The sequence below is a fragment of the Procambarus clarkii genome, chromosome 11 (genome assembly GCF_040958095.1).
Source record: "Procambarus clarkii isolate CNS0578487 chromosome 11, FALCON_Pclarkii_2.0, whole genome shotgun sequence".
NCBI lineage: Eukaryota > Metazoa > Arthropoda > Malacostraca > Decapoda > Cambaridae > Procambarus > Procambarus clarkii.
Genome location: NC_091160.1, coordinates 38,793,109 through 38,805,028, shown reverse-complemented (window position 1 = coordinate 38,805,028; position 11,920 = coordinate 38,793,109).

Genomic DNA, 11,920 nt, shown 5'->3' with positions numbered 1-11,920 from the left:
TATGGCTAGCACATAAAAGAAGAAATTAGTAGGCACAGTACAGCATATGGCTAGCACATAAAAGAAGAAATTAGTAGGCACAGTACAGCATATGGCTAGCACATAAAAGAAGAAATTAGTAGGCACAGTACAGCATATGGCTAGCACATAAAAGAAGAAATTAGTAGGCACAATACAGCATATGGCTAGCACATAAAAGAAGAAATTAGTAGGCACAGTACAGCATATGGCTAGCACATAAAAGAAGAAATTAGTAGGCACAGTACAGCATATGGCTAGCACATAAAAGAAGACAGCAATGAACACAATGATTACTTGCCACTAAATTAAAACCATATTAACTTGGTTAATCAATGTTTGACAAATATTTGATATATTGCAATTGCTTAAAGACAAATTAAAGTATACATTGGCAATAGATAAATTCATAGCATTAAAGAATCTTGTCATTGTTTATAATAATTCATATGACAAGTTACCAGAACAAAAGGATAGACTAGAATAATTTGCAACCGTATCAGTGCTAGCTGCATTATATATATTATTTTCTACCAAGTTTGAGATAATTTCATTCTTCAGGTTAATGAAAGGCAGCACCATTCCTGTTGGATCACTGAAAATTGAGCCACTTAGGGAACACAGAATAAATACAGTTCACTACCCGACGAAGAAACAAGTTTCCTAGTAAGTTCCTTATTTAGAGAGTCAAAAATTAAAAAAATTCCCACATTAAGTGTGTAAAGGAGCCTTTAACATAATGTAATAGATTTTTACTTTACACCAGTAGATACAATACCTCTAAAGGTATCTAAAATTTAAATTGTTATTAACTTGTTACTAGAATGTTATAGCAAAACTTAGCAAACATTTCATATTATTAAATATTAAATAAAAAACTCAAAATGTTACTAAACGTTATACAAGTTAATAAAAATTCCTAATTAAATTTATATGCTTTTCTAAAGATTTAATGTAGTTTAACATTTAAACAAAAATGTTAAAAAATCTTTTAATTATATTTATAGTTAATGATTATATATTAGGAAAGCTGTAAACTTTTTCTCGGTGAATCCCCGGACAAGCCTCCCGCACAATGGTTATAACTTAAATATAGTTTCAGCTTGGTCAGTAAGTTGCTGTTGAGGTCTTAATAACACTCCTGCGCTTGACAGATTTTGAGATCAGCACTAACCTAGCATTATATTTACTTAGAAACGCATTTACGTGCCATTTTCCATCCAATTCGAATATCATGGATCAGTTACATCCTTCTGAAGGCTCATAGTTTTTTGAGAAATCTTGGTAATTCTCAGTAAATTATAACAATTATTCTATGAAATATTATCTGTATATATTTCAATTGGCGCCAAATTATAATATATACAATAGAATATACGCTATGCAAATTGTAGAAAATGGATGGTACATTAGGTATTATAAAAAACGAATTGGATACCTTACCTTGAGGTTACCTTGAGGTGCTTCCGGGGCTTAGCGTCCCCGCGGCCCGGTCGTCGACCAGGCCTCCTGGTTGCCGGACTGATCAACCAGGCTGTTGGACGCGGCTGCTCGCAGCCTGACGTATGAGTCACAGCCTACACTACTGCCCACAGGATGGGTATGGTAATTCTAATTCATTGAGTCGGGGGACAGGAAGCCAGATTGTATTCATACACAGTAGACTTATACCGTGGCCCCCCCCAAGGCCGAATTACTGACCCCGCCCAGGATGCAACCTCATAACAAACCAAGTTCTGCATAAGTACCTATGCACTGTTAGGTGAACAGCTGCATTAGGTGAAAGACAATGTACCCAACCATTCATGTCTCGCCCGGGATTCGAACTTCCAATATCTTTTCCAGGACGGTTATGGGGTCCATAATCCCCTGCCCCCACGCAGTGGGAATAGGGACCACTACACCCCACCGGATGGGTATTGGGTTTAATACTACCACTGAAAATACATTAATACTCTGTACCCCCACATGTACTCTATACCCCCATGTGCCCCCTGTATCACCACATGTACACTGTACCACTACATGTACTCTATACCCCCATGTGCCCCCTGTATCACCACATGTACACTGTACCACAACATGTACTCTACACTTCACCCTCAAACAGTCGATGGGTATTGGGTAATATATATGAAAAAATATAAATAAATAATTACCAAAGCAATCAATATATTATACAGTTCGTGCGTCCTGGGAATGGTCAGTAATTCGACCTTGTGGAATACAGAGCCCAGTGGACGGCACGGAGACCTTGAGGGACTGAGCACAGAAGACGGCACGAAGACCTTGTGGGACTGAGCACAGAGGACGACACGAAGACCTTGTGGGACTGAGCACAGAGGACGGCACGGAGACCTTGTGGGACTGAGCACAGAGGACGGCACGAAGACCTTGTGGGACTGAGCATAGAGGACGGCACGGAGACCTTGCATGTGACTGAGCACAGAGGACGGCAGGAAGGCCTTGTGGGACTGAGCACAGAGGACGACACGAAGACCTTGTGGGACTGAGCACAGAGTGCTCCAAATTTATCTAAATCATTTGCTTGTAAGAAGGGAATTGATTACCATTTCTGATTGCCTTTGAGCAGCCTGAGGGCAGCAATATTCCGAGAAAATAAAGAAAATCATATTGACTTGAGGCACAGTTAAATAATGAATAATAATAATTATTATTATTAAAATTATTAGTAAAGATTTATAGTTCACGTATGGTATACTGAGCTACCACTTATGACTCCTTATTTTAGTATTATGGATGATTTTAAGGCTTAATAATTAAGTTTGTGGTGAAGTCGTCAACAAAAATAATAGCTGTTGACGGATGAATGTTCTCTTTACTAAAATAGTTTACCATTTACTGAAAATAGCTAAACAAGTCATAAGTCTCCATTCAGTGTCAACTAATGTTTCAACCCATAATTTAAACCACCATTTTACATTACATCCTGTTAAAGGTTAGCACTTAGGAGAAATCTTGGTGCTTCTCAGTGAATTATAATAAGCACTCTATAAATTATTACATATAATAATTATGTGTTTGCTATACAACATTATATACAAGAGTGTAGGCGTTAAAAATCTTAGAGAATGATTTACAGGAACGTCCACAGAAAACGATGTGACGTTAAATATATATGAGGTACACTACTGCAAACAGGATGGAAATAATAATAATATTTTATTTAGGAAAAGTACATACACAGATGCAGAGTTACAAACATTCGGATTGATTTATAAATAGAGCTATTATATACAATACCTAAAGCCACTAGTACGCATAGCGTTTCGGGCAAGGTGAGATGGGGGAAAAACACTAAAAGACTAAAACCTAATAGTAATTAAACTTAAAGTATAAATTGCGTTGAAAAAAAATAAAAGATAAAAAAGGGGAATATGGTAGAAAATAGCCAATGTAGAAGTTGGTCAGCAAACAGCATTGTTTAAAAATGGTAAAACATGGGTTGACATTTAGGGGTAAGGTAGGTTAATTCAATTTTTTAATTCACCTTTAAAGAACACAATAAAGTATCCGTCATAACTGCAAGAAAAATGACAGGTTGGATAACAAGATCTTTTCACACTAGAGATGCTATACCGATGATGACACTTTTCAAAACGCTTGTGCTCTCTAGAGTGGAGTACTGCTGCACAATGACAGCCCCTTTCAAAGCTGGAGAAATTGCTGACCTGGAGAGCGTGCAGAGATCCTTTACTGCTAGAATCCACTCAGTAAAACATCTAAACTATTGGGACCGACTAAAGAGTCTAAATCTGTACTCCCTTGAGCGCAGGCGAGAGAGATACATAATAATTTACACGTGGAAAATATTAGAGAGGCTGGTCCCAAACCTGCACACAGAAATAACATCACATAGACCAGAAGACATGGCAGGATGTACAGAATACCCCCGTTGAAAAGCAGAGGTGCAACAGGTACTCTGAGAGAGAACTCTATCAACATTAGAGGCCCGAGACTGTTCAACACGCTTCCGCTACACATAAGGGCATAACTGGCAATCCCCTCACAGTGTTCAAGAATCCCCTCACAGTGTTCAAGAGAGAACTGGATAAGCACCTCCAAAGGATACCTGATCAACCAGGCTGTGACTCATACGTCAGGCTGCGAGCAGCCGCGTCCAACAGCCTGGTTGATCAGTCCAGCAACCAGGAGGCCTGGTCGACGACCGGGCCGCGGGGACGTTAAGCCCCGGAAGCACCTCAAGGTAAGGTAGGTCTCCGTACCGTCCTCTATGCTCAGTCCCACAAGGTCTTCGTGCCGTCCTCTGTGTTCAGTCCCACAAGGTTCCGTGCCGTCCCCTGGGCTCTGTATTCCACAAGATCGAATTACTGACCATTCCCAGGACGCACGAACTGTATAATATATTGATTGCTTTGGTAATTATTTATTTATATTTGTTCATATATATAACCCAATACCCATCGACTGTTTGAGGGTGAAGTGCAAAGTACATGTAGTGGTACAGTGTACATGTGGTGATACAGGGGGTACAGAGTACATGTACTGGTATATTATTAAACCCAATACCCATCCTGTGGGGTGCAGTGGTCCCTATTCCTATTCTGTGGGGGCAGGGGATTATGGATCCCATAACCGTCCTGGAAAAGGTATTGGTATTTCGAATCCCGGGCGAGACAGGAATGGTTGGGTACATTGTCTTTCACCTAATGCAGCAGTACGTAGGTATTCATGCAGGACTTAGTCAGCTTGTTATGAGGTACATCCTGGGCGGGGTCAGTAATTCGGCCTTGGGGGAGGGGGCTCTCGGTATAAGTCTACTGTGTATGAATACAATCTGGCTTCCTGTCCCCAGACACAATGAATTAGAATTACCATATCCATCCTGTGGGGTGTAGTGTAGGATACCCTATCCAATTCGTTTTTTATAATACCTAATGTACCATCCATTTTCTACAATTTGCATAGCGTATATTCTATTGTATATACAGGTATTATAATTTGGCGCCAATTGAAATATATACAGATAATATTTCATAGAATAATTGTTATAATTTACTGAGAATTACCAAGATTTCTCAAAACAAAACTATGAGCCTTCAGTAGGATGTAGCTGATCCATGACATTCGAATTGGATGGAAAATGGCACGTAAATGCGTTTCTAAGTAAATATAATGTTAGGTTTGTGCTGATCTCAAAATCTGTCAACCGCAGGAGTGTTATTAAGACCTCAACAGCAACTTACTGACCAAGCTGAAACTATACTTAAGTTATGACCATTGTACGGGAGGCGTGTCCGGGGATTCACCGAGGAAAAGTTTACAGTTTTCCTAATATAAAATCATTAACTATGAAAATAATTAAAAGTTTTTTTAACATTTTTGTTTAAATGTAAAACGATATTAAATTTTTAGAAAACCATATAAATTTATTTATGAATTTTTATTAACTTGTATAATGTTAAATAACTTGTTGTGTTATTATTTAATATTTAATAACATGAAATGTTTGTGATGGAATTCTTAACTTACGATAATTTCGAGTTAATTTTTAATACCTGTAAAGGTTTATATCAACTAGAGTTCTATCACCTGGTGCAATAATAAAAAGTCTGTTACATTATGTTAAAGGTTCCTTTACACATGTAATGTGGGAATTTTTAAACTTTTAGACTCTAAATAAGGAACTAACTATCCACTAGGAAACTTGTTTTCTTCGTCGGGTAGTGAACTGTATTTATTCTGTGTTCCCTAAGTGGCTCAATTTTCAGTGATCCAACAGGAATGGTGCTGCCTTTCATTAACCTGAAGAATGAAAAAATCTCAAACTTGGTAGAAAGTAATATATATAATGCAGCTAGCACTGATACGGTTGCAAATTATTCTAGCCTATCCTTTTGTTCTGGTAACTTGCCATATGAATTATTATAAACAATGACAAGATTCTTTAATGCTATGAATTTATCTATTGCCAATGTATACTTTAATTTGTCTTTAAGAAATTGTAATATCTCAAATATTTGTCGAACATTGATTAACCAAGTTAATATGATTTTAATTTTGTCTCAAGTAATTATTTTGGTGAGCTCGTAAGCTTATGGTTGTAACCGCACCTGCAATTTAATGGGGTTAGTGGCACAAAACACACTGGATCTAATTTGTAGTTACTACCATCAACCTCCTTAATTTTATTAAATTCAGAGTTGGTAAGACTCCAGTCACAGTTTGTGGGAAGACCCATCCATATTTCACATTAAACAGAGTGCCTTGATGTTGATACACATTTATATGTAATTTTATACCACCAACTAGGGGTTCACGGAAGAAAAACGGCTAAAACTAAGCAACACTCCAACACCATGGATTGTTGTTGATTTAGGGGCGACGACCGATTATGTGCCTCTGTAATCCTTTACACCACCGCCCACGGGATGGGTATGGGGTGCATAATAATAGAGATCGGATGCGCCCCGGCGTACCCGTGAGGGTTAATCGCGAAGCCCGGAAACGTGAAACGCCAAGCCTAATCGCGAAACGAATGACGCCAATCACTGGAAACTAAAAGTCCTCGCGGCAAAGAAACGCAGACAGACAGATGAATGGGGAGCCCGAGTCACTCAGGGTGACAAGCACCGCCCGGCCCCCCCCCCACACACACGCAGAGAACACTGGGTAGCAAGACCAAAAACTCGGGACCCGAACTAAAACAGAAAAGTCATTTCGTGGCCCCCCCCCCCCCCCCCGGCAGAGCAGAAACCAGCCGCCCACCACGCCTGAGGGCACACCATGGAGCCCACCAACAATCGGACTGTTGAAAAGGGATGCCAAACGGCAGTAGCAAAGCCAAAACGCGAAAACAGAACATGGTCCGGCGGCTCCCAGGCGGAGGTGACCAGACGTCCTCTCGTCGTCAAGGTTGAACTAGGAGTCGACCATGGAGTGTTCCCATATGGAGGTGGCATCTTGTTATTAAAGCGTCAACGTCTGCCCACAGATACAATCCACTCACAGGCCAGTATCATTGCCCTGTGTGGGGGTTTTCTATTTTGCTTTCCCGACTGCAATGCGTAAGTCGCCAATGTACATGTTGCAGACGCTTCACGAAGCTGTCGGAATCAGCAGAGAAAATACGAGAGCAACCGTACAGGGCCTGGGAGTGAGGTCGAGTTGGAGTCCTTGAGGGTCTCTTCTCAGACTCGCCTCACCTGGTCCTGGTCCACATTGATCGTTGGAATCTCCTCAATGCTTGAAACACTTTAAGGGACTCCCAGGGTCCTCATCACATTTATAGTTTAGTGAATTAGGCAACTCGGTGTTGACGACACCTAGAGCTGAAGGCTTGAGTAAATAGTTGGCAGTATTCAGAAATGGTTCAACGGAAACACCGCATAAAGCTTAACAGTAGTTTATTTACTTAACCACTAATACAAAGGGTGCTTGCTTTACTTTAGATTGGCGTCAGAAAGTCTATGGTTGCATTAGCGAGACTCTTGACGTCTGACTAATCGATTCGGATCCACTCGTGGAGAAACACCTAACCTAACACAGTTGACAGCCAATCATTAACACGGCAACCTAACTGCCGGTATGCAAAGGGATCACAAGAGTTCCAACCGGATACTCGGGTAATGATGATATGCAATAACTCAACAATGGGACAGGCAATAACATGCACAATAATAATATCGCACAATACTAAATGTGTGGTGTATGTGAAGCTCACATTCACAGACGAGTGCAATGTCGTGGTACCACACAGATAAACACAGCATACACCGTCGGGTGTCTTCACCTATACCTGTGTCAGTTATGAGAAGGTGAGAACAGTAGTTGATACCTCAGATCAACACAGACAGACACAATAAAACAATGACAAGATCTTGTACTTACAGGTGGGGTACCTCTCTTATTCTCTCACTCACTCAGGCACATTTATGCAAGAACTTGTAGGTGGCCGGACAGCTGGTTTCCTCGTTCTGAAGTGAGACCATTGACGACAGGCTTTCCCACAAACCGTACTTGACACGGAGGGTACTCGCAGGAGGGTGCGCTGTATGTCTAACCGACACACACACACACAGATGGCACTGGCGGTGAGTAAGGGTGGTAACGTCACGTGGTACAGTGAGGCAGGGCGGCTGGCGGCTTGAAGTACCGAGGTACTAGCTACACGCTCTGGACAGTGGTGGCTGGCTGCTGCAGGTTATATGGTACTAAGCGGTACATTGTGGTAAAAGTCACACACAGGTTACTTAGGCAGCGGCACTCCTTAGTTCACTCTAGGTCACTCACAACGATCTTTGTCACCAGGATACCAGTCTGTTTCGCTCTGGTAATTTGTCACTAGGCTTCTAAACAATATATTCACAGTTGCGATTCCAGGCGAGCGTTGGTATATCGAAAAGATGCTGAGTTTAACTTGACAGTGAGGAATAGATGGTGTTCTTCTATCTATTAGCCGATAGACAGAACAAGACACGTCCTCTATGCAAGGGCTCCCTCACGTGAATGATCTTGCCTGTGGCTCAGAGCTCCTCATGGGACACAACACAAGGGATTACAATTTGACTAATGGCATAGCAGCAAAAGAGCGGGAACCAATCATATTGATCGTTCCCTGATAGGGGGTGACGTCATGAACACGTCACAACCACGTCACAGTTGTTATTCTCCATCGCGCCGGTTGAAGCTGACCCCAGAGGTCAGACTGTCCTGTCGCCTCGCTGGCGTTTCTTTCACGTTGGCACCAGCCAGTGTACTCTCTGACCCTATGGCCAGTAACTTCCCTGTATCTACTTCCTGCCTGGACATATGGCAGCCTGTGTATTATAAATGTATTCCTGGTTAAGTGGGCATTCTGTAGATACCCAACATGCCAGTTCACTATCCAGGGTTAACAGAGATAGGGCTTGTGCTCGGCACAGGCTTGTGAAAGGTCAAACGTAACACACGCAAAAAGGAACAGCTTAAAGCTCAACTAAACACAATATAAACAGAAAAATAGATGTAAAATCCTGGTTTGTGTCTCGGAGAGGCTGCAGGATCTAAGTAAGTTCAGTAGAACTTCTGGTTTCAACTCTTTTGACCATATCGTAGCTCAGTCGATTAAGGCAGCGTCTAGGATGCTCTCAGACGTAGATTCGAATCCTCGTCACGGCCCTTGTGGATTTGTTCAGGAAAATAGATGCTTTCTCATCCATAGGTTTACAAACTCCTCGTCTGTTCCTATACCCACCTGAGTAAAAAAAATCATGGAACCGCCTACCCACTTAAGCAGTAAATGCTTAGTTATCCCTTTCTTTAAAATTCAGAGAGAGAAAAAACTCAGGAAAATGGGGGTGGGGGACCTTGGACAAGCCACCGGCTTCCAGTCCCCGTCCAGGACAATGCGGTAACTTCATCATTCGAGTCCCAATCCTTACCTCATTCTGAATCATGTTCATTATACTAAACTGATCTCTTCCTCTGCCCCCACTGCATTATTTTCCAAATTTTTCGTATCATTAACAATTCCCACATTTAAATGAATCACAGTATGGTGTTGGGCTTAAGACTAACCATAGGCATGGCTTAAGACTAGCCATGGGCATGACTTAAGACTAGTCATGGGCATGGCTATTAAGGCCACCACAAGAGCCCTAATGACCAACTATAGCAGGCACACCCGTCAAGACCTCTGACTCCCAGCTCACACACCGCTAGTTTGGGCCTAAATACATTAAATATAACAAATAGTAACGAATAACATAATATCACGTTCACACGTTCACACCCAAATGAGCCACAGAGACGTTAGAAAGAATTTTTTCAGTGTCAGAGTAGTTAATAAATGGAATGCATTAGGCAGTGATGTGGTGGAGGCTGACTCCATACACAGTTTCAAATGTAGATATGATAGAGCCCAATAGGCTCAGGTATCTGTACACCAGTTGATTGACAGTTGAGAGGCGGGACCAAAGAGCTCAACCCCCGCAAGCACAATTGGGTGAGTACACGACTTCCTAAATATCGATTTACTAAATAATTATGTCCTCAACGCCGATTTATTGAACTCACGGTTGTTGTTGTTGATTTAGGGGCGACGACGATCGAGGGATCGGGTGCGCCCCGGCGTACCCGTTAAAGGTGAATCGCGAAGCCTGGAGAGGTGGAACGCCAAGCCAAAACGTGAAACGAGTGACGACAATCACTAGAAACTAATATGCCATATGACAAATAAACGTACAGTCAGGCAGATGATTGGGGAGTCCCAGGAGTCCCTCAGGGTGACAAGCACAGGCCCCGCCCCACACAGAGAACACCAGGTAGCAAAACCAAAACTCTGCCCTCAACTAAAACGCAAAAAGACATCCAGTGTCCTCCGGCAGAGCAGAAGCCGGCCGCCCACCACGACTGAGGGCACACCAGGAGCCCACCAAGACCCACCAACCCCCGGCACCACTCGGCCAAGCCGGGCCCCAGAACACCGTCACCCCGCCGGGAGAACCACCCAGAACATGCCCCCTAAAAAAATCTATCAACAATCCCGTGACCCAAGGCGATATGTGCGCCAGGCGGCGTACAACCGGACCGTTGAAGAGAGAAGCCAAACGGCAGTAGCAAAACCAAAACGCGAAAACAGGACGTGATCCGGCGGCTCCCAGGCGGAGGAGGTATCCAGACGTCCGCTCGGCGTCAAGGTTGAACCAGGAGTCCGAACTCACGGTTGGCACCACGCCGGCTGCCGCCACCTGACAGTTGTGTTTACCTTCTGACGTCATTGGCCGGAGCCTGAACCCGCCCCTCGCTAACCTTAATGTCACAACTGTCAAACTGTAGCAGTTACCCTTCTGACCACCAGAGGCGCTAATCTTCCCGTTATTACGCTCGCCATATATTGAGTGATATCATTGTTATTGCAACAATTATGTACGTTCATGTTGTATAGTGTGTATATGGACAATTTCAGGAATTTTATGATCAGCGGATTTAGTGTAAATATATATATGCGTTTTGTTTTTAGTACGAATTTATCTGGCAGACAGTTTTATCTTCTTGTTGAGAATAGGTGCAGTTTGCATGAAGGGGTAACCCTCCCGATGACTGCACCAGGACAGACGTAAGGAGACGCGTTGACGGTCAGGAGAAGAAAGTCAAAAGCGGGAGATGTGATGGGCCGTAGAGAGAGGAGTGGCGACGAAAACAGAGGCGGACGTTAGAGGGAGACTCCCCGCACCGGGGGGCGGGGCGTCGTGGTCACGGTGGCAGCTGATCCATGCACGGCTTAGCAGTGTGCGCAAGACGGGAACTAATACTTCTCCAGAAACTTGTGTATCGGAAAGCGCAAGCAGTACGCTTCCCAAATCACCCGCAGGTCAGCGGGCAGCCGGCCACCAGGCGACGCCCTCGGCTGAGACATCCTATCCGGCACCTTATACACAAACTCCTTCACCCGCGACACCCAGACAGTGGACGAGCGCCACGGGATCGGAAGCACCCGGGCATCCCGATAAGGGCCCAACTCCAGACCCTCACAGGGCACGACCCCAGCAGACGGGACTAGGCAATCCCCAGACCGGAGCAAGGAAGGAGGGGATACAGGAGGGGATGCAGGCGCGGCACCGACCCCACCACCGGGCACAGGAGCCGAGGCCCCCCGGCGCACATCTTTCCGCAACATCACGACGAGGTCCCGATCATCAGGGACATCCCCCCACTGCGGAGATCCAACAGCAGGATAAACTACTCGGGCCTGTCCGGGATGACAGTTTTATGACCATGCAGACAGCAAGTCACAATAACATGGTTGACCATTACACACACCCCGCCCCCCCCCCCATATCCTTAATTGGTTTTGTGATCAGGTTTTGATCCATCCTGTAGACTGATGAAGATTAAGCCACCCAAGAGATGGCGCGGGTCCATCCTGTAGCACTAGTAA